We start from the raw sequence: 6,471 nt of genomic DNA on the forward strand, positions 1-6,471 counted from the left end.
TCAAGCTGCTGGAGCAGAAGCCCTGAGGGTCGGCCCGGGTTGGCGCTGCTCCTTTTCAGCGCCAGGACCCTTGCTCTGGGGGCGGTATGCTGAGACAGTGGGGCCCATGGGGGCTCCTGGTGTGTGCCCGCTGTGGGCAGAGGTCCCAGCTTTCTCCCACAGGCCGCCTGTGGGTGCGACTCTCCTTTTCCCTCGTGGCTGATGGCTGCCTTCAGCCTCTGCCACCCCTGCCCTGTTGTGGAATCACAGTGCAGAGCTGGCGTGGCCCACGTGGACTCTTGGGGTGGCCTGGGAGTGAGCTGTGGTGGAGTGGCAACTGTCAGAGATCCGGGCAGCTTCGGAGCTGTTGCTTGAGTAGATGCCAACAATGGTTGTCCCCCGACCCAGGCTCCGCCCCAGGACCCAGTCCCCTCTGCCTCCCACGGTGGCGTCCTCCCTGCTCATGGCTGCCTCCGATCCAGTGCTGTGCTGCGATGTGTAGTGAGTGGGCCTGGGGTGCCCACTTGGCTCGAGTTAGAAGCTGCAGGCAAATGTTATTCAAGGAACATTGATCTCAAGTTTACCTGAAGTCCAAGGATCATTCAATATAAAGTCTAACTCCAAGTTAAGAATTCATTTAAAAGAATAAACGCTGATGAGCAGATAGATCAGTAGATATGATAAGACAGGTATAGCAAAGGGTCAATGGTGGCAACTGGGAGCTGGGTATACAGGTGTTCACTGTAAAATTCTTTCAAATTTTCTGTGTGTTTGAGAACAAATTAAAGTAACACATTAGAAAAATTTACTCTTCTCAAGTTGAGAAACAAATTTCAGGTGATAGTAAGTCATAACTAATAGTCATTAAAAGTAGTTGCTAAAGTTCATCAAATTTGCACTAGTATTTATTTAAATCCCACTCCATGCAATTATTATCTCCTCTACTTAATAACATCATCTGCATTCAGTTCTGTTTTTGTCTTAAAACAAAAAGTTAAGTTGGAAGTCAGGCTAATGTCTCTCTCAGTTAAACACATCTATGATAATACAGGGACCCTGAGGTTGGGAAACTCCCCATTGTCTGTGCAGTGGATAGAAATATACTCTAATTTCATGGAAAGACCCCATAAAACAAATGACACAGAGTTTTCAGCATTAAATGCTTATGGGAGTGTTAAAAGCATCCGTTCTTGGATATTCAGTTTCAACAAGACCAGGAATAACTGGTAGATGACACCAATAACGTAGGCCAGCTCCACGTCCCCGGTAAACGGTGTGGCTCTAAACGTCCCCAAAAGAGAGTAGCAAAGTAATCTTCCTCCTCCAGAAAGAGACCGAAACTGTAAGGCTGTGTATCTTCTAGACTGTTCAGAAGGTTACCAATTAGAAACCAAACAGGAACTTTCTAGGATCAGAGTAAGATGGTGGCCCCTTAAAAATAAAATGGTGCCACAAATATTATGACCAAACTAACATTTATGAGAAACTTTCCTCAAATGTCTTCAAATTCACTGAAATACAAAGAAACAAACAAAGATTTCAAAAGAAATGGGATACAGAAATGACACATTCTGCCAGACCAGAGGTGTAATTTCTAAGAATCCAAAGCTAAACGAGGACAGACGAGAATAACTTGATCATGCTCAAGGAAATGAAGCAAGGCCGCTCCTTCCCGCCCTCCCTCGCGTACCTAGTAGGGAAGAACGTCCCCACCACAAGGAGCTTCTTTCTGCAGCATCGAGGACCATTTTGACCCTCCCCTCCCGCGACATCCATGCTTATCCAGTTGCTTCCAGTCGGGCAGACGGCCTCTGGACGGCACTTGCCGTGTAGAATGCGAAGCTGGCAGAGACAGGTGCTGAGTCTGGAAGGGCCGCTGGACCAATGCCTTCTGGAACTTGAACCATCTTAGTCCATCATTTCTAGAAAAGGTCTATTTCATATTATCCAAACATAAATTCTCCTCCCAATTAAAGAAGACGGGGCTGCGCTAGTAGGAAAGCCACCCCTTTGGAGCAGAGCCATGGTAGACGGATGACTGACACACACCAGAGAGTTGGCTATGAACAGGGCAGATATATTAATAAAAATGAGAGGGGCTTTAAGATTGAGGCAAACAGAACAGCATACAGATATTGTACTCTAGTTAGTAAATTTGTTTTCCATAGGAGTGTGGGATAGAACCAGATTTTGTGTGTTCCAAGACTGAAAAACTGAGTAAACAGATTTAGGTAATAACATCCAGGACTCTCTTTGTCAGGATAAGAAGTTACCAGTGAAGGAAGGGAGGGATGTCGAACTGGAATCAAAGGTGCGGGCTAATGAACGAAACACAGAGAGCTAGACATTGACATGTATAGATGTATTTATGTACACTTGTATACATATATTTTCTTCATCTGCCCATGAAGAAGGCCTAGAAACAATGAATAAACTAACATAGCACTGAGCACGCTAGCTCAGCTGGCACTCATATCTTGGTTCCTAAATATCATTTTCCAGCGACAACTATGGCTCTTTAGACACATAGCTGCTCTGCACGCGGGCAAAGAAGGCATAAAATGAGCCCGGAACATCTCGTGGTTCTGGCAGAAAGTAAGGAAGTGCCCCCGAATGATGGTGATGTGCCAGGAACACAGCAGCCAATTTGAAAATTCCCAAATGTCAAATCTGGGACAATATGAGCGATGAAATTGGAAACATAAACCTAACCATTTCAGTAATTCCATTAAACATAAATGGCCTACAATAGCACTAATTAGAGGAAACTGACACATTGAATTTTTTTAAAACGCTAGCTATATGCTAGTCACAAGAACCCTACCTCAGATATAATTATGTAGAGAAATCAGAAGTGAAAAGATAGCAAAACAATACACCAAGTAAACATTAATCAGGAACCCTCGAGTGCCCATAGTAATACCAGGAAAAGGGGACTTCAGACCAAGGAAAACTATTAAGGATAAAGACAGGCATATCAAAATTAGAAAAAGGTCAATTAATCAAAAAGAGCTAGCGCTCCTAAGTGCACATGTGTCTACCAACAAAGCTCTGTATTCCATGAAGGAAAAACAACTGAAAAACATGGGCAAAGCCACAATTACACTTTGAGATGTCCGCATTTCTCTTGCAGCGATTGATCAAACAAGTAGATAGAAAATTAGCAAGGAAATCAAAGACCCGAACAGCATCGCTGAACAACTGTACCTCACTGACAGCATAGACTCTCCATTTAAAAAGCAAAATGCAAGTTCTTTTCAAGTGCACATAGGATGTTCGTCAAAATAGACTATATTCTGGGCCATAAAACAAACCTTAACAAGATTAAAAGAATTTAAATCATACAGAGTAATTTCTCTGGCCATACAGAACTATAAATCAACAACAGAAAGATCCTTTGAAAATGACCAAATATTAGAAAATTTAGCATCACCCTTTTAGACCCTTGGGTTATGGAGGAAGTCTCAAGGGAAATTAGAAAACATTTTGGAAAAAAATCTAAAGGAAAATACAATAAAGGAAGAGGATGTGATGTAAGTATAAATACAAAGTTAAAGATGACTGAGAAGAAAATCTTTAAAACAGAGGACGTTTTTTAAAAATCAAAAGAAACTATTTGTTGCTCTGTGCAAACATATTTTTAAAAATTTTTACAGCTGGATAATTTACTGAGAAGTCCAAGCAGAGCAAGTTTCATAGAAGAAAAAAGAAAAATCCCATCCCTAAAACGTCAGGCCTGGATGATGGTTTGCAGGAAGATTCTACCTAAACTTCAAAGTACTGGCCATTCCAATACCCTTTAGACTGTTCACTGAAACAGCCCAGAAGCACTGGCTTCTAGGACCAGTGAACCCCCTGGTACAGAGATCTTGGTTTCTAAGATACGTTCCCAAATAAAAGCCATCAGGGCTGCTCTCAGGACCAGGGGCACAATCCACCCATCCCCAAACACCGTCACACTGGAGATCCAGAAAGCACTCGGATTAAGGGAGGGGATGCTGAAGATACAGGGGCCAGGCTTGAAGGGATGACCGCTGGCCGAATGTGGAAGAGTGAGAGCTTCGTGAATCAGAGTGAATGAAACTGTCTGGAAACACTGGTTTAATAAATATAAATGAAGTCATTGTGGAGAGGGAGCAAGAGACCATATTTGCCACTGTTAGATTCAGTTGCTGGACACGGTGACAGCTTGTCCCCATTTGCCTGAGCCTTCCTGGTTTGTGTCTGCAACAACGGATCGCATTTCTTTTCACTTTTCTGGGTACTTGAAAAAATATCATGAAATGTTGGAAAAACAGAAGACTTAAGATGAAATAACCAGATGTAAAGGAAACATGCTGCTGTGGACAGAACAAATTTGGAAACTTTGCTTATGTGCTCAGTATGAGAAAACATTAAAAGTTATCACTAATTTTTAGTTGGAATATTGCTACATCGGCTACCTGATGAGATCCTCTAGTTTTTTAGATGATTTGGAAGTATTTTATGGTGGTGTCAAGATGCCTGTGATTTACTTTAAAACAGTTCAGCATAAACATGAAACATGAAGATGGGAAAATAAAAGATGTATATTTGCATTTTCTTGATTTACATAAATTCTGAAAGGATATTCAGAAAGCAATAATGCTGATTGCCTATGGTAGTTTTGTTTTGTTTTATTTTATTTTATTTTATTTTACTCTATTTTTGGTGACGGGGCTGAGGGAATGGAGAAAGAAAAGATGAAAGGAAATTTTTATTTGCCTGTGTATAAATTTTTTAAAATGTATTTTTACTCAATAAAGTAAATATTTTACTATCAGAAAACCTCTCCAGTTTTCAACAGATCAAGAATGAGAAACTAAAATAACCGCGCAGAGTGCCTGAGTGATGTCATAAGGGTAACTGCAATAATGCATTTCTAATTTTGTTCCCTGTAGAAAAATGTATATTCTTTTTCAGGGTCGTACAGAATATTTACAAAAATTGAGTATGCGTGAGACCGCACATAAAAGCTTGCTGAATTTCAAAAGGCAGAAATCGCGCCTGCCAAATACTCTGACCACAGGGAAATAAAATTAAGCTGTGTTCAAAGACAGATTTATATCCATAAAAGCTTTTATTATTAAACAAGGAGAAATGAAAATAAAAGAAAACATTCAGTCCAGGAAGTTAATATAAGAAAAACAAGGCAGGAGGAAGGAAGTAATTTTTTAAAAAGAAAATTATAGCAAAAATAGAAGAAAACCAGATTTGATATACACATTCAAAAGCTTATACTTGGAGGGGAAAAACTAATTAAAATGCCAAACATCTGGCCATTTCTTCTAGAAAAATGAGAAAATACACATATACAAATAAAGGGTGAGGAAACAGCTAGATATAAGATTAAATTAATAATGTGGTCAACCCTCTTATACTTAAGATGGTTGGTTAACTCCAGGATAATATATTTGGAAATCTTGCAGAAATGGATGATTTTTTTCAGAGAAATGGTAATTTCCCAAAATCTTCTGAAGATGAAGTATACCATCCAAATGTGTAATGATTGTGGAAAAAATTGAAGGATTATCAAAATATTACTCCCAAAATGGTGCCAAGCCCAGGCTTTGGGGGCTAAGCTCTTTCCAGCTTTCAAGGAGCAGATAATTACCAAGCTATGTAAACTGCTCCAGCACAGAGGAAACTACAGGAAACTTCTAGTGCAATTCACAAAGCCAGCACAGTTCTGGTCCCAGAACCTGATAAAAGTGGCACCAAAAGGAAAATGACAGGCTATGAATAGGCTTATTAAAATTCTAAGGAAAACACTAGCAGTTTCAGACCAAGTCTGTATTAAAATGATAATAGTTCATGATCAAGTAAGATTGTTCTTGGAGCACAGGGAGATTTTAATATAATATATCCCATTAATAGATTTTTTTTTAAAAAAAAACATGTGATCATCTTTAAAATTGCCCCCAAAAAAGGTATCTGAAAATAATGACAATATCCATTCTTGGTTTAGAGAAAAAGAAAAAAGAAAGAAACGTTTAAGAACGTGGGATCAGATGTCTGCTTAGCTCATAGTGTATCATCAAGACAAATTCTAGCCAACAAACCACGTACATTCGGATGGTCTGGGTGCTCATTTGAAATGTAAATATACTGCCTTCTCTGTTGAACCAGTCACCTCCGGCCATAATGATGCTGTGTAACAAGCCTCCCCGAAGCTCAGCCTTTCCTTAGCGTATGGTCCAAGTTGGGGTGTTTAGGGGAGACGTTTCCTCCGACCCTGGCCGGGCTCCCTGGGCCTGGGGCTCAGCTGGCTGTGGGGTCTGGAGTGTGCAGTCACCCAGAGTTCCCTCCACACCCGCGTCCTCATCCTCCTGCACCAGCAGCCTGCCTGGACGGCTCCTCTTGGTGACGGCCAAGAAGCAGAGGCCAGGCACCAGCACAAAGGGCCTCTCAGGCCTCTGCAGGCGTTGCCTCCTGCAACACCCCATTTGCCAGAGCAAGTCACGTGGTCACACC

This window comes from Camelus bactrianus, chromosome 14 (genome assembly GCF_048773025.1).
Source record: "Camelus bactrianus isolate YW-2024 breed Bactrian camel chromosome 14, ASM4877302v1, whole genome shotgun sequence".
NCBI lineage: Eukaryota > Metazoa > Chordata > Mammalia > Artiodactyla > Camelidae > Camelus > Camelus bactrianus.